The sequence below is a fragment of the Heterodontus francisci genome, chromosome 38 (assembly GCF_036365525.1).
Source record: "Heterodontus francisci isolate sHetFra1 chromosome 38, sHetFra1.hap1, whole genome shotgun sequence".
NCBI lineage: Eukaryota > Metazoa > Chordata > Chondrichthyes > Heterodontiformes > Heterodontidae > Heterodontus > Heterodontus francisci.
In genome coordinates, this window is record NC_090408.1 from 34,623,371 (window position 1) to 34,640,449 (window position 17,079).

Sequence of the window (17,079 nt, forward strand, 5' to 3'; positions counted from 1 at the left end):
GGGGACTTGACAGGGTGGATGCTGAGAGGATGTTTCCTCTTGTGGGAGAGACTAGAACTGGGGGACACAGTTTAAAAATAATTTGAGGAGAAATTTTTTTCTCTGAGGGTTGTGAGTCTTAAGAACTCTCTTCCCTAGAGAGTGGTGGAGGCAGGGCCATTGAATATTTTTAAGGCAGAGGTAGATAAATTCTTGACTAACAAGGAAGTCAAAGGGTATCGGGGGTAGGTGGGAAAATGGAGTCGAGGCCACAATTGGATCAACCATGGTGTTCTTAAATGGCGGAGCAAGCTTGAAGGGCCAAATGGCCGACTCCTGCTCCTAAATCGTACGTTCGTATCTTGTATTATCAGCTCACAAAATGGGGATTTAAAAGAAAAATAAAAGCATTTTATTTGGGAAGGGATGGTTGACTGGGAAATTGATGAGGACTGGCTAAACAGCAATTAGGCAGCTCTTTCCTGCTCAACTGATTAATGAGACAGGGAATGTGCCAAGCGCTTGTAATCAGTTATATTGCGAATCAGTTATATTAATTATTTGAACTACAAGCCGAATCAATAGATGTACCCGGATTTCACTGTTGCCTTTTTGCGGTTGAAGTTCCTCCAGTTAGCTTTTATCCAAAAAGTCGTCATGAGTACAAATTAGGAGCTCAGCCCCTTTGTCAACTGCCTCTGGACTCTAAGGTTCTTTGTCTGGTCTCCACTTCCACAGTAATAACACTTCAATCAATTTGAACGCACGGTTACATCACCAATGTGAAACCACTGAATAGTGCAAGGAACATTTTGAAGAATGGTACATTTTCCAGAGAAAACAGACTGAAGGACGATATATCCTGGGATAAATTGGGCAACTGCTGGAGTATGTTTGTGCAGTATTTTACAGGAGATTCTTTCAGGATCCGAGAGGATATTTGTCACTGTAAGGTATATCTGGCTCCCTCGAAAATATGTAGTAAAGTCTAACAATTTCCAGAGAAATATCAATAATGCCTTTCACAGCAAGGAAAATACATTTCATTTGGAACAATTCTGATCATAGAATGGGGGAAAATGAGCCTTGTTATTGGTGGAACTCGTGACATTTTCACCTGGGCTTTATCCCCCAAACATGTTCTCAAAATGTTGGGTGGAAGCTGGCAACTAAACGTGGGTGCAGGCCCAATCTTTATCTAAAATCTAGGATAGGTTCACTGATTTTGGTGCTCTGCATGGTATCCGGGGGCAGCTTAAGGGTCAGCATTCATTTGTAGACTTATACCCAATGACACTGTAAACCATCCCTATTCCACCAGCTGAATCAGCCCTATTTGGGCTCCTTTGTCCACTGTACATAGAGAGAAGGGTGGCATACTTCACTTCCATGTGCACATCCGCCTACACAAGTTTGTACGATTATCCAGCACGTTTCACATTTCTGCAGTCTCCATTCCCAAGTCACTAGCAGTTCTTCCTTGTGCAAGCATTAAGAACATTTGACCTTTGATTTTTGACCTGCTGTTTTCCCTTATTCTTTTAGCCAACCCTATCGAAATGTCTTGGCTCACTCCTCTTTGACAAAAGTTTTAAACCGGAAATGTTAATCAGTCTTTTCTCTTTTTGGAGGTTAATAGATCCACTGTGTGTTTTCACGACTACTTGTTTTTATTTCAGATTTTCACCATTTGCAGTTTTTCTTTTCACCTTTACAGTTTAATTACAACATTTAGACTCAAAACACCTGGGTGGGTTTACTTCACCCAGATTAAAGCACCAAGAGTCAATGTAAACAACAACTAGCATTTATATAGGGGCCTTAAATGTAGTAAAATGCCACAAAGCACTTGATGGCAGCTATTATCAAATAAAATTTGACACCGAGCTGCATAAGGAGATATTAGGGCAGGTGACCAAAAGCTTGCTCAAAGAGCATTTTAAAGGAGGAGAAGTAGAGAGGAGACCCATTTTACCTCAACAGCTCATAAATAATCTATTCAAAATATCTACTTGATTTTGCATAATGCACCTGTAGGCTTTAAAAAATTATGTAGTCGTTGTCTTCATTTCAGACTGAAGACAGATGCCATAGCGACTGACTGAATTAAGAATATCATGCTATGGCTCCCCCTGCTGGTTTGGTATGTATGCACATGCACTACATCATTCTGTCTGAGTTACCAGATCGCAGCTGGGACGGCGGTAGGAATGCTGCAGTGTGCCTCAGTACCCCCGGGCTAGGCAGGAGGGAAAAATACAATCTACCGCAGTTCCTGTTTCCGATTATGTGTGGTGACCCAGCTAGAAAGTCTACTGGGCTAACTTTAACTTGCGGCTATTGTGCACATCGGGCGATATTGGATGGAATGATCATTATACATGACGATTGATTTTTCCTATCCATTCACTTCAGTAAAGAGGCAAATCAGGCAGGATGTACAATGAACTGTCAATCCAATATTGTTCATTTCATAAGATTCCTGAAATTTGAAATTATCCCTATATGTTTGGCATCAGATTAGGACAGGACCAGAACTATGACAGCCTGTATAAAGAAGAAAGAAAGACTTGCATTTATATGGTGCCTTTCATGACCACAAGATGTCCCAAAGTACTTGACAGCCAATGAACTACTTTTGGAAGTGTGGTCACTCATGTAACGTAGGAAATGAGGCAGCCAATTTTCACACAGCAAACTCCCACAAACAGCAATGTGATAATGACCACACAAACTATTTTTTGTGATATTGATTGTGGGATAAATATTGGCCAGGCCACTAGGGATAACTCCCCTGCTCTTCTTCAAAATAGTGCACTGGGATCTTTTAGGCCCACCTGAGAGGGCAGACGGGGCCTCGGTTTAGTGCCTCATCTGAAAGAATGCCTTGCCCATCGGATGGCCCCCATGTGCCTGTGAAACCCATACCCCAGCAAGTGTCAGCAAGTTCAGGAGAGGAACGAAAAACTATGAAATGCAGATGGGAGTCATAGCTGGTCTGATAGCCTTTTTTTTAGAAGTCTGATAATAGACAGACAACCAGAAAACTATGGAACTTCATTTATAATTTTGCAGTAAATTACTAATATTTTTACAGATTAAAATTGTTGTGTTGACTACATTTCCTGTTGATCAAATCCGAACTCGCACCAAGTCCCATTCACCCATCACCTCTGTGCTCGCTGACCTACATTGGCTCCCAGCCCAGTAACACCTCAATTTTAAAATTCTCATCCTTGTTTTCAAATCCTCCATGGCCTCATTCTTGACTATCTTTGTAACCTCTTCCAGCCCTACAAGCCTCTGAAATCTCTCTGCACCTCCAATTTTGGTCTCTTGCATTATCCCCTATTTTCACCGCTCCACCATTGGCAGCGTGCTTTCAGATGCCTAGGCCCCAACTTTGGAATTCACTTTCTAAACTTCTACACTTTCGGCCGTCGGTCTGAATCCCTCCTTATGTCATTCAGTGTAAAATTTTGTTGGATAACGCTCCAGTGAAGTGCCTTGGGATATTTTATTACATTAAAGGTGCTATATAAATGCAAATTGTTGTTAATTTACTGTGAGTTCCATGCCCAGCAGAAGAAAAGTAGAAATGAATAGTCGTCACGGTTTTAATACATAATAGTTTGCATTGCTGGCAATTATACATTTCATGACCTAACCAGTACCCAGTAGTTGGGGGCCAGAGAACACCACCAGCAAGTGCCAGCTCTGGCTTCTAAAATGAACTGGGCAGTACCTTTAGAGTCAATCACCCTTACTGACTGGCTACAGACCAATGTAAACCTTGTCATATGCAACAATATGTACAAAAAAACTGGAATTTCTTTTTCTGTACTGAATACATTGAAGGTTAACTAAACGTTGCTCGTATCCAGACTTTGCTTTTTATTTTAGGCATCACTTTATTTATTCTTTCATGGGATGTAGGTGTTGCTGGCAAAGCCAGCATTTGTTGCCCAACCCTACTTGCCCTTGAACTGAGTGGTTTGTTAGGCCATTTCAGAGGCAAATTAAGAGTAAACCACATTGCCGTGGGTCTGGAGTTACATCTAGGCCAGACCAAGTCAGGATGGCAGATTTCAGATGGGTTTTTACAACAAAATAAATCAAGGATAGTTTCATGGCACCAGATGTTTTTTTAATGAACTGATATTATTAATTAATTGAATTTCAAATTCCACTAGCTGCCATGGTGGGATTTGAACCCACATCCCAGGGCAGTAGCCTGGCTCTCTAGATTACTAGTTCAGTGACATTATCACTATGCCACTGTTACCCCAAAGCTTAATGCAACAGTTGGAGCTGAAAGTATTGGCCATTGAGTTACCATTGGGTGATGCCACCACTGAGTGACAGAGAAGCTCCATGGTTCAACTCCCAGTTTGTGTTGGGTTAACTGATGTCAGCTGGCAGGATCACTGGAAGGGAAGAGAACAGCCAGCATTCCTACTCCTGCTCATTTTCCAGTGATTCTTGCTAGAAAACATATTTAGCTGATTGCCTGCCAGGACGGCATTGGGATGCCAGAATTGCCCTGGCACCAGCGGGCTAGCAAGGGGAGAGGGTCAACTAGCATTCTCGCTGTCTTGTGATTCCAGTTTGAGCTGGCACTTGTGTGGGTCTTGATTGGGGGATAGGATTCAGCTATGATGCCCTCCAAATATAACTTGCCAACAACTGCTAAAGAGGCTCAGCAGAATTCTTGTCTATGTGAGACTCTACATTAAGCCCAAACCAGTCTTCATCCACCATTCTTACACATGAATACTCCAACCGGGAGTCACTGGTTTGTGATCAGGAGCAAGATCCCAAGATGATTTTCTGTTTCCTAACCCTGGAGCATCAGGACCATTGCAGCATTCTCACTGCCACTTTGGCCAAGGGCAACCATCTCAAGACTAAATGAGCATTGACACCAGGGGCTATCCCATTCTGTGCAACTTAGTTCCACACTAAAAAGACTTGCATTTATATAGCACCTTTCATGACAAAAGCTCTTTACAGCCAATGAAGCAGTTTTCAAGTGCTATTGTTGTTGTAATGTGGGAAACACAGCAACCAATTTGCACACAGCAATGACTAAATAATCTGTCTTTAGTGATGTTGTTTGATAGATTAATATAATCCCAGGGAGAATTCCCCTGACCTTCATTGAAATAGTGCCATGGGATCTTTTACATCCACCTGATGGGTCAGACAGGGCCTCAGTTTAACATCTCATCTTAAAGACAGCACCTGTGACAGTGTAGCTCACCCTCAGTACTAGCATTGGAGTGTCAGCCTAGATTTTGTACTCAAGTCTCTGGAGTGAGACTTGAACCCATAACCTTTTAACTGAAAGACAAGAGTGGTACTACCCACTAAACCATGGCTGACAGCATGGTTGTGGGAAGTGAATCAACCAGTTGAATCATTGGCAACACAGTTTTTAATGAAAAATATTCACCCTATGGTGCCTGCCTGTTGGCTAGAGGACCCCCCAAGGACACATGAAAAGAGGAGCCTCTCACAGTTCCATAGGTAAGATTCATTACAGTCTTGATAGGTAGCTAAAGGATTGGGAAATAAAACAGAGAAGTACTATGACTGTTGAAGTGGAAAAAGTGCCTAAAGTGAACTTGCACCTCCCTTTAGAATCTTACATCCACATAAGAAGTCCTTATATATGGAGCCCAACCAGTAGAAATATGGCAGTCCCGATTGTAAAATAAATATTTGATGGAGCTACTGTCAGAACAATTTCCGCTCCTCGGTGCCCTGAATTAGAGACTCGGTGTAGCAAGGCAAGAGAGGAGTCTCAGGTTGGCGGAGCGAAGGTTTGGCACCACAGGAATCGAAATAAATACTTCTGTGTACTTCATGTTTTTCCAGCTGTTTTAGGTGAAAAATTCCACTAAACTCCTTATTCAGTTTTGGCCTCATTTTAAATACTAGCCCTTTATGCAATTTGTTTATTGTTCGAAGCTCCTGCCAGAAGCATAAAATAAGAGTTTAATGGTAAATGGATGGCATTTAACAGGGAATAAGGAAACAGTATAGTTCATTCAAGCTTGTAAAATCTAACAGTGACTCACTGATGCCTCATCTTACTAATGCACTGCAATGTGAAGTCGCCTTTATCTTTTGGCTAATTTTCTCTCCACCTCTTCTGAATGTGCTGAGGTATGCTTCCATGGATTCCTTACCCACGGGGCTGGTCCTCATGGCTGAGTGTCCACAGCCTATTTGTCCAGGAAGGCTGGTCTTCATTGCTGGACCCTGTCCTCGTCCACACTTTCCAGCAGGTGTCTCTGAATAGTGGCTACGAGCAGGATTGCCATACCAAAGGGCATTGAGGCAAGTTATAGCACCCTAACTGGACAGTGGCTGACATCAGCTCACTCAGGAATTGAAGCTGGGGGCCTTTTGCTTTGTATGGCTCAGGGATACACTTGGTGATGGCTTTATGATGTCAGGAATAGTGGATCTCTGGAACAAGCTGCTGTCTCATGCACTGGCTGACCATTCACTGAATTCCTTCAAGAAGGAGCTGCACCACTTTCCAATTGTGGCGGACAGCACTGTTTACAGAAGGTATATACTACAGCCATATTGTTCTCCTGGTCTAGTTTAAAATCAGCTAGATGGGATCAGGAAGGAATTTCCCAGATTTTTTCATACAAATTAACTTGAGTTTTTACCTTTTTTTCCCCTCTCCCAGGAGTTCACATGGTTTTGGGTGGGTTGGAGTGTGTATATTTTATGATACACAAGGTATCACAATCATGTGGGACAAGCGGTCTTTACCTATCCATTATTACACATATATCCAGAACCTGGAAACTTGGGACAGTCTGTGAGCAGCTGTTAAATGTTTCCTGAATATTTCAGGTAGAATACAACCTGATAGAATCATTATTTCCTCCCACGCAACAGCACTTCAAACAAAATTAATTTGACATTAGCAGGAATTTTTTTCTCTGTTAATGAGATGCGGTTCCTAATTTTGCATGAAGCTGACTTAAAGGGCTACCTTTACTGACTTCCAAAAACACAACTGCACTGTTACATCACTTGGATGACAGAACAGCTCTTCTCTTTTAAAGAGGAACTGTTTTCATTAATGGAAAAGTATTTAGCTTTTTAAAAATCTGTTTGCAAATGCAGTGAAGTAAATCCCAATGAAAAGCATCAAGCAAATACAAAAGCAAAATACTGTGAATGCTGGAAATCTGAAACAAAAACCGAAAATACTGGAAATACTCAACAGGTCGGGCAACATCTGTGGAGACAAAAGAAAGAGTTAGTGTTTCGGGTCTGTGTGACCTTTCATCAGTTTTGCCAGACCTGGAATATTAACTCTGTTTTTCTCTCCTTGGATATTGCCTGACCTGCTGAATATTTCCAGCATTTTCTGTTTTTGTATTGGAAAAGTGACATCACTTCATTTTCTCGCAATCTTATAATGAACAATCTTCTATCCTCCCAAAATATTTGCCAAATACTTTTTCATGCATACAATACCCTGCAAAGTACTAAACGGATTTATTCTTCATTGGCCCAAACTCCGCAGTATGAAGCCCTCCCATTGGTTGTCCTGGAGCAACGCAGTGGCGCAGTGGTTAGCACCGCAGCCTCACAGCTCCAGGGACCCGGGTTCGATTCCAGGTACTGCCTGTGTGGAGTTTGCAAGTTCTCCCTGTGTCTGCGTGGGTTTTCTCCGGGTGCTCCGGTTTCCTCCCACAAGCCAAAAGACTTGCAGGTTGATAGGTAAATTGGCCATTATAAATTGTCACTAGTGTAGGTAGGTGGTAGGGAAATATAGGGACAGGTGGGGATGTTTGGTAGGAATATGGGATTAGTGTAGGATTAGTATAAATGGGTGGTTGATGTTCGGCACAGACTCGGTGGGCCGAAGGGCCTGTTTCAGTGCTGTATCTCTAATCTAATTATAATCTAATCTAACTAGCTACCATTCCTGAGAATGGTATATGATGTCATTGAGACAATATAACCATGGCTACAATTACACTGATAGTGTCTATTGGTAGTGCTCGAGTTCAAGTAATAGAATGTGATAGGAAGATAGAAACAGGAGTAGGCCTTTGAGCCCCTCAAGCCTGTTCCACCATTCAATTAGATCATGGATCATCTGTACCTCAGCCCCATTGAGCCGCCTATGTGCCAGATCCTCTGAGTCCCTTTTCTAACATAAACCTATCAATCATAGTCTTGAAAGCTTCAATTGACCCAGCAACCATGGCCTTTTGGGCAAGGGCGTTCCAGATTCCTAACACCCTTTGTGTGAAGATTCAGCTTAAAAAATAACCAAAATTTGGATGGCATTTGAGAGACAAGAGACAAGAGACTAAAGAAGCTGGAATATTTCTATTGGACAAAAGCCATCTCTGGGGAAACACTTTATATATCTGGATAGTTCTTTTAGTGAAGCAAGTGAATGACCAGAGAGTACAGTAGGGATTTTTTTTTTTTACATTTTTGGACTTTCCAGAGAGACCGCAAAGATCTCTTATGGTCCTGTAAATGTTCTGTTCCTCAAATGCTGAGATTAATGCTCCTTAAATGCAGGTGAAATTGACCTGCATAGTTCTAATTAATAACTACTTCCATTTTAACTGGCATACCATGATCAGATGCATTGTAGGACCACCTACCCTACTAGATTATCAAGGATCGCATCACTGCAGGATTGCCAACTCTCCTCCATAGCAGATATTGAGGCATTGCATACATGCGCCACCATGGAATGATTATGAATTCTTCTCCTCATTGGTCAAGCGAGGGTTGAGCTTCCAAAATGTAGACATGCGTAAAAAAGGGAAATGGAAAATAATATATAGAGAGGGTAAGAGAGATATGGAAGAGGAGATGAGACAGAGACGAGAGGCTTCCGCAAAAGGAAACTGAGTGAGAATAAGTGCTGTAGACAAACACAGAGATATAGATACAAAAGAAGATATGAGGGGTATTCAGATACTGAGGAAATCAGTAGGCTGTGCCCCACTTGAAATCTTTTGGCATGTGTTATGCCCTCTCTTCCTCTACCACCCTTCCCCCAACTCTAAATCCTGGAATCGGAAGGAAGACAATTTTTATTTTATTTTTGGTAACAGAACACAAGTATTGTAAAACAAGAATATACCATTAGACAATGCTTTCATTACTTGTTTAATTACAAAAGATGCATTTAGCACCACTGATTATGAAGTAAGCAATCTAGCCTCTTCCTCAACTTCCTGTCCCATACACTCAAGTCCCAGGGGACAATACTGATTTGGAGTGTTGAGCAAGATTGTATTTAAAAGAACCAGGAAATGAACCTGGCCCTTGTGTGGCTCAAAATCAAGTTGTGGAGTAATTATCCAGTTCAGCCACTGGGGGCACCCAAGAAGCCCGGTTCTACAAGAATTAAGATTCTTCTGTGTCAGGCAGTGTAATGGAGTGGTCATTTCGAACTGTAAACATCTAGGGTTTAAAGGTTGAATGGCTTTTGCTGCCAAAGATATGAATCTGACTGCTCTATTCCAGTTTACACAAAGCCTCCTGTGAATCTAAGAATGCCATTTTCTGCCAAGACTTTGTGCAAATGTATTATTCTCTAGGGATATGTTCCTAATGGAATTTTATCTGGGAACAGAGCCTATATGAATATTTTGGGGAATATGAAATTGATGGCTTCGCTATCCATGAGGCAATGCAGTTCTTTGGAGTGTAACTTCAGTGTAAACTGGAGGGACCCAGGTTGGTATTTACAACTTGCCCACATACTGGATACCACCACCTCAGGCACATCACTATGGTGAGGCTCAGAGTAGAGACTGGGCCTTTGCACTAAGTGGGAGGTTTGGGACAAGCCATCCAGCATGTACCGAGAATGAGCTGAAGAAGATGTAGGCCTGAACACAAAGGATTCAGCATCATACGCTTTCACTATCACATCTACAAAAGCTGCAAATGGACACTCAATACTGAGTGACATTCTCCTGAGAGTTCACCATCTAATGGATATTTTGTGCCCTGTCAGTCCTTTATCACAGTTCAGGATTCCATTTTTGGATGTTGACTGCATCCTCCAGCACCTTGTTTTCATCCATTGCTCATACATTGTTCAATTTGAAAATATTAACCAGATTATTAATCGCCAACTATATTATTTGCATTATAAGGAGAAGCTTAGGGAATGTTTACATCGGTAAAAAGGCAATTCAAGGGATATTTTCGGGAGGGATTCAGGATTCAAAGCAGTACAGATAAACAGAACCCTCGTAGAATGCTTGACAATCACAACTATAACTGGGGATCATGAACACCAGCTTAGAAGGGGAAAGATGAATAGTCCAGATTTAATGACTTTACACAGAGGATGGTGAAACAGTCAGGGATGTGGTGAAGATAGATCATGTTGGTAAATTCAAGAGGGAACTAGATAGATATTTGGTGGAAAGGGTTCTGAGGGAATCCAGTAATGCATGTTATTTTCAAACTTTGGGACTGGACAATCTGCATTGCAATGATCGCCTCCAGCCTGTACATTCTGATGATCCTACTTTTATTTGTTGTCCACTCCAATCTATTTTTTTTTACAAATCTTCTTTCTCCAATATTTGGCTTGCAATCCTTAGTTTCCTTTCTCATTCAATAACGGTCTCCCTCTTTTTCAGTTCCTCCTTGTGCTTTAAAATATGCTTACTTGTAAAAAAAATTACACTTCTTCTGTATGTGTTTTAAATGATGCACTGCAACTAAACTTGTAATTAAAGCTATTAATAAGGCCATGGTACTTATTAAATTTTTTACAAAGGTGGGAGGAAGAGAAGCAGCAAAGAGTGTGGCAAGGATAGTATCATGATTGAGGTAAAAGAACATGGAGCAAAATCCAGGTCTGGAGCGGGAATCTTTTTTTATTCATTCATGGGATGTGGGCGTCGCTGACTAGGCCAGCATTTATTGCCCATCCCTAATTGCCCATCCCTAATTTCTCTTGAGAAGGTGGTGGTGAGCTGCTTTCTTGAACCACTGCAGTCCTTGGGGTGTAGGTACACCCATAATGCTGTTAGGAAGGGAGTTCCAGGATTTAGATCCAGTGACAGTGAAGGGAATGGGGAGTGACACTGAGGAAGGGATAGTGGGAGGCTCGGAGTTGACTATGAAAGAATATCATGAAGGAAATGGTAGAAGGGTGGCTCATCCTGAGATGGAGAGCAGCCCTTTAAAACACTCCTCAAAACTTACCTCTTTGATCAAGCTTTTTGGTCATCTGTCTTAATATCGCCTTATGTGGCTCGGTATCAAATTATGCTTGAAAATGCTCCTGCGCAAGCGTCAAGTAAACATATTTTAAAGCATGTGAGTTGTTGTTGTTGTAGGCAAGCGTAGAATGGGTGAGGGGACTTCACAGTGGGAGGCAGCCAAGTTGGAGTTAAGGGGCTACGAAGGAGAGCAAAAGGGTGGAGTGTGCTGCAGATGGGAGAGAGTGGGAATGCTCAGTGCCTGGGCTGCACAAGAACCTCTGGGAGTTGTAGTCTGGCATCCTTGGCTTGGTCACTTCCGCAATGCAGCATGGTTGTGCTGTTTGGTTAGGTGATGCGATGGGCACTGGACTGAACTGTAGCTTGTGCGGATTGTAAAGTGGTTGTTGATGCAGCACATCAAACTACACCTGAGTAATCTGCCCAGAAATAGATCTGAGATCGGTGATGTTCACTAGGACTGGAGGAACATATCAGGCCACGAGCAGGGAGATTGAAGTTGTTGGACTGACTGGAGCTGAGATGTTCAAATGTATCAATGAATTTGTGATTCCACCACCCCCCCCCCCCCCACCCCCACCCCCCATATTATTATATTTTTTGTATTTTTTTTTATAAACCTCATAAATTGCTCCACCATTGCTGGTGTGCCTTCAGTTACCTGAACCCTAAACTCTAGAATTCTCTTCCTACACCTCTCTACCCTTGCTTTCCTTTAACACACTCCTTAAAACCTACTTCTTTGACCAAGCTTTTGATCATTTGACCTAATATCTCCTTTTGTGGCTCGGTGTCATACTTTACTTTATAATCTGGTGTTTTCTCCAGATTTCCGTCAATGTCCCACTAAAGTTGTTGTGGGAGATTGGGATCCTTCATGAAAGTTCTTTCCTTATGTCTTGTCTGGTAGTTTTACTTTGTCTCCAGCTTGGAACCTTCACAAGTACAAAATGACTGCCCCTTTTGGCTACAACACAATAAATAACTTTCATTTCAGAGTTATTCATTGCCTGTTAAGTGATTTGGGACATTTCTGAAATAAAGTGCAACACAAATGCAAACTTTTGTAACACAGGGTGATTCATCAATATTCAGTTATTAAGAGAACAGTAGTGTAGTTATGTTACTGTAATCCAGAGGCCTGGACTAATGATCCAGAGACATGATCCAAATCCCACCACTGCAGCTGGGGATTTTAAATTCAGTTAATTAAATAAATCTGGAATAAAAAGCTAGTTTTGGTAATGGTGGCTATGAAACTAGTGGATTGTTGTAAAAACATATCTGGTTCAGTAACGTCCTTTAGGGAACGAAATCTGCCATCCTTACCCAGTCTGGCCCACATCTGACTCCAGGCCTTCAGCAATGTGGTTAACTCTTAACTGCCCTCTGAAATCTACCCCCGAGCCATCTATTCAGTTAAGAGGAATGGGCAATAAAAGCTGGCCTTGCCAGCAATGCCCACATCCCATGAATGAATAAAAAAAACTGTTCATCGGAGTTCCTTTTCTATTTGTTTAAGCTAGGTTCACTGGAGTTACTATCTGCTCCTAACCATCCTTGTTAAGTCTGCAGTGCCTCTTCTTTCCATTTGCTGCTGTACACTGCTTGCTGGTGTATGGTGCATGGAATGGTTCTGAAGCATGCAGACACACATTCCTTATTCATTTAAACTGCTTTGTGTTGAGTTAGCTGATCTCGGGAACAACTGCAGTTGAAATGCATTGTGCTCAGTGACTCCTGAGTTTGGGAGGGAGTGGTGTGGGGTCGGTGGAGGGGGAAATGTGTCCCAATTCCAAGTCCTGATCCTTATCTAGTTACTCCTCCTGGAAAGTGTGTGCATTTAAGACACAATCAAGCTTGACTGATGTGCTCCATGGTCAAACAACCTGCTAACATTGTCACACTTGAAGAATGGCCACATTCCTTGCTTTGATGTATATAATAGTTCACCAAAAGCTGTGGTTTGATGCACGGAATGAGACAACCACAATGTGAAAAAAAATCCCCTTTGGACTCCTGGGCCTGCTCTGCATTAGAACTGCACAGCTGCAGGGTACACTAATGTGGTGGTAATGTTATCAGAATAATTATCCAGAGAACATGAGTTCAAATCCCACCACTGCAGTTTGAAAGTTTGAACTTTTGCATCAGCAAAAGTAACTCTGAAGCTGTCAGATTTTTGTAACGATTCAACTAGTTCACTAATCTCCTTTAGAGAAGGAAATCTGCTGTCCTCATCCAGCATTCTGTGATTCCAGTCCCACACCAATGTGGTTGACTCTTAACGATCCTCTTAAGAGGCCCAGCAAGCCATTCAGCTGTATGAAACTTCTACAAAGAAATGCCCATCTCCACCACCTTCTCTGGGCAACCATGGATGGGCAATAAATGCTGGCCTTGCCAGTGGTGTCTACATCCTGAGAATGAATTAAATAAAGGCATTACCTGCTGACACAATTCCATGCAACTAGATTGATTCCTGGGATGAGAGGCCTCTCCTATGAGGAGAAATGGGGTAGAATGGGCCTATGTACTCTGGAGTGCAGAAAAATGAGAGATGATCTTATTGAAATGAATAGTTTTTTTTAGAGGGATTGACATTGAGAGACTGTTCCCCTGGCTGGAGAGTCCAGAAATAGGGGTCATAGTTTCAGGCTAAGGGGTCAGCCATTTAGGACTGAGATGAGGAGAAACTTCTTCACTCAGAGGACTGTGAATCTTTGGAATTCTCTAACCCAGAGGGCTCTGGATGCTCATTCAATGAGTATATTTCGGACTGAGATTGATACGAGTTTTGGGCATGCAGGAAATCAAGGGATATGGGGATACGGTGGGAAAGTGGAGCTGATGAAGAAGTTCAGCCATGATCTTAATGGTATAGCAGGCTTGATGGGCCACATGGCCTACTTCTGCTCCTATTTCTTATGTTGTTATGTTGACTGTAGTTGTACAAAGCCATGGGTTACATACGTGGTGATCAATCTCAACTCAACACAAAGGGGCAGCATTCAGGGATGGTCCCAAGGAATATGAGCTTGCTTTGCTTGATTGCAAAAAAGGCTTTTGTATATTTGATCATCTGAGATGCCAATTTTTGAAACTAAATTCCAGTAAATAACCTAATCAGTAGGCACCTGATAATTCTAGTTGTTAAGACTTAAGAAGGATCACTGTGACATCTGATACTTGATTTAATACACTCCCGGTGTATTAAACAAGCCAAAAAAACTTGTTGACTGGAATTTTGGCAGGGCTCTCCCAAAAATACTGGCATAAATCCTGGAGAGTTTCCGTCAATCTTCCACCAATGGGACATCGGGGTAAGTGTTGCAGAAATTCTACCCCACACTATGTTCTTAAAAAGGAATGGCCACAATGGCACCATCCAGCCAGTGTTTGCTATCAATGGCCTATAATTACTTTGATTTTGCATTAAGATCATTTTTAACACAATTAATAAATGCTATTTTTAGAAGCAGGAAAAGTTCAATAATTCTAAACAATCTTGCTCCGTTTTATTCTATCAACCCCACCTATCCACCTTCTCAACACAGCCCTCAATCTTACCCTAACAAGCTTCGCCGTGTATTACTTAATTCTTCCTGTCTCCACAAACACACCTAATTGTCTCCTGAACCCTTAACTTTTCCCTTGTAATTTATTCTTTGGATTAAAAAGTATTACACTGACTTCTCTCCTTACTCCTAACTTCTTCATTCCTACTTTGGGTCCCCTGGTGATTAGCAGTCAAGGGAATTAAACATCAGACGTTGCGTAGAATATACGGCTCCACTGTTACTGCTCATTTTGCGCCATCGCCTGAGACGAATTTCTAGCCCCCAAAATGTTACCTTGATGCCCCTTTTCTTCCATAACCTTGGCTCCTGACTTAAATTCCTGATATCCACAATGAACTAAAAGGAATTAGTGAACAGCTCTGAGTCACACAGTTGCAGCCCCTTGATTATAACACTGCAGACTAACAAAGATGGCGCATGGCCCATACTCTTTGTAACAGATCCCTCATAAAAACCACACTTCATTTCTGGCCTCTGTAATTGGTGTCGGTTCTTTGACAATCTAGTGCTATGTGAGCTTAGATTTTAAGTTCACTTCTGTATAAGCAATAAATGTCTTAACATAATAAAATCATAAGTACAGTAATATCAACAACCTTCTTACAGTCACTCGATGAAGTAATTTTACATTTTCTTGCGTCTGAAAAAGTGGTAATTCTCATTTAATGTACCACTGTTCACAAGGTGCACTTTAGCAAACCATGTGCTCACTGATCACCAGCAGCCTTGATAGCAGGCTGTGCGATATAATACTAATAAACTATTGTAGAAGGGTTCCACAGCCTGCCATTTTAATGATAGTGTTATAAATGGCTTTAACCATTTTATTGATAGTATTAACCTATTTATTTTGAGTGGCTTTAATGTCATTGATAGACTAGAAGACAAATTTCACGTACTTGGCTCCTACACCACCTCACTCTTACAATAACAGTTGTTAAAGTATTTACCTATTTCCATAAAAGAAATTCTGATAATATATAAAATTCATGATATATTTTGTGCACTCCTTATTGTGCCTCCCTCTTCAGAAATACGTCACATCTGCAGCTGCACACTACCACAAATTGATGGAACTTTGTAAGCTCTGAAAGCTGCAGATCCCCCACGCTTAGATCACAGTGTCTCTGATGTGCTCTGTGGGAAATTTGCTTTGCCCTGGCCTTCCATAGGAAAATCCTGGGAGATCCACAAGTGCGATATATATACAGTCTATTGCTCTTAATTCAAAGCTGCTTCATTAAAATCTAAGACACATAGGGCTGAATTTTGTTCTCTTATCGGAGGTGGGTCCAGCGGCGTGGGGTGGTGGGGGGTGGAGAATCTCCGCCAAGCCATCTGCCATGAAACCCGCCTGCCACGAAACCCGCCATCGTCCTGCCGTGGTGTAACGGACGCTCTGACGTGACAGTATCGTCATTTAAAAGTTGAAAATGCTGCTTTAAATAAATTTGAATCTAATTCACTGTGAACCAACGAAGGATTCTCAATTTTCTGATTGATGTGCCTTCAGTTTCGCGACTTTGAAAAGCTGGCAAGAGTCCTCGGTGCCACGAAAGGGAAGGTAACCTAAACAGAGTAGCATAGGGGAAGTGGGATTTACAGCATCCATTGCCAACATGCTGAGAGTCCAAGGGGATTGTGTGTGACTGGAGGGAACTCTGCAAGGGACTTGTGTGTACGCCGAGAGTAAATGCAGGGTCTGCAGGCTTTTAAAGATAGCGCCAGCCTCTGTTCCAACATCAAGTGATGCCATGAATGGCATCTCCAGTGCTGCCCCCACCATGTAATTGGGGGGGGGGGGGGGGGTGGGGGCCGGGTTGGAATGGCTGCCGCCATTATGCAAAATGTCTTCCCGCCGCTGATATCACAAGTGAGACCCCCCACCATTTTGCGGCAGTGGGATCATAAAGTTCAGCCTATAGAGTGGTTAAGGCACAGAAGGAGGCCATTTGGTCCATCGTGCCCCTGCCAGCTCTCTGCAAAAGCAACTCACCTAGTCTCACTCCCCTGCCTTTTCTCATAGCCCTGCAAATTTTTTCTCTTCAGATAATTATCCAATTCTCTTTTGAGGGCTTTGATTGAATCTCCCTCCACCACAGTCTCAGACAGTGCATTCCAGATCCTAACCACTCGCTGTGTAAAAAAGCTTTTCTTCATGTCACCGTTGCTTCTTAAGCCAATTACCTTATGATCTGATCATCTGAATTTTCTTTGTGCGCTAGACTCTAACTTTGCTGTACAGAAACAAAATGCTGCAG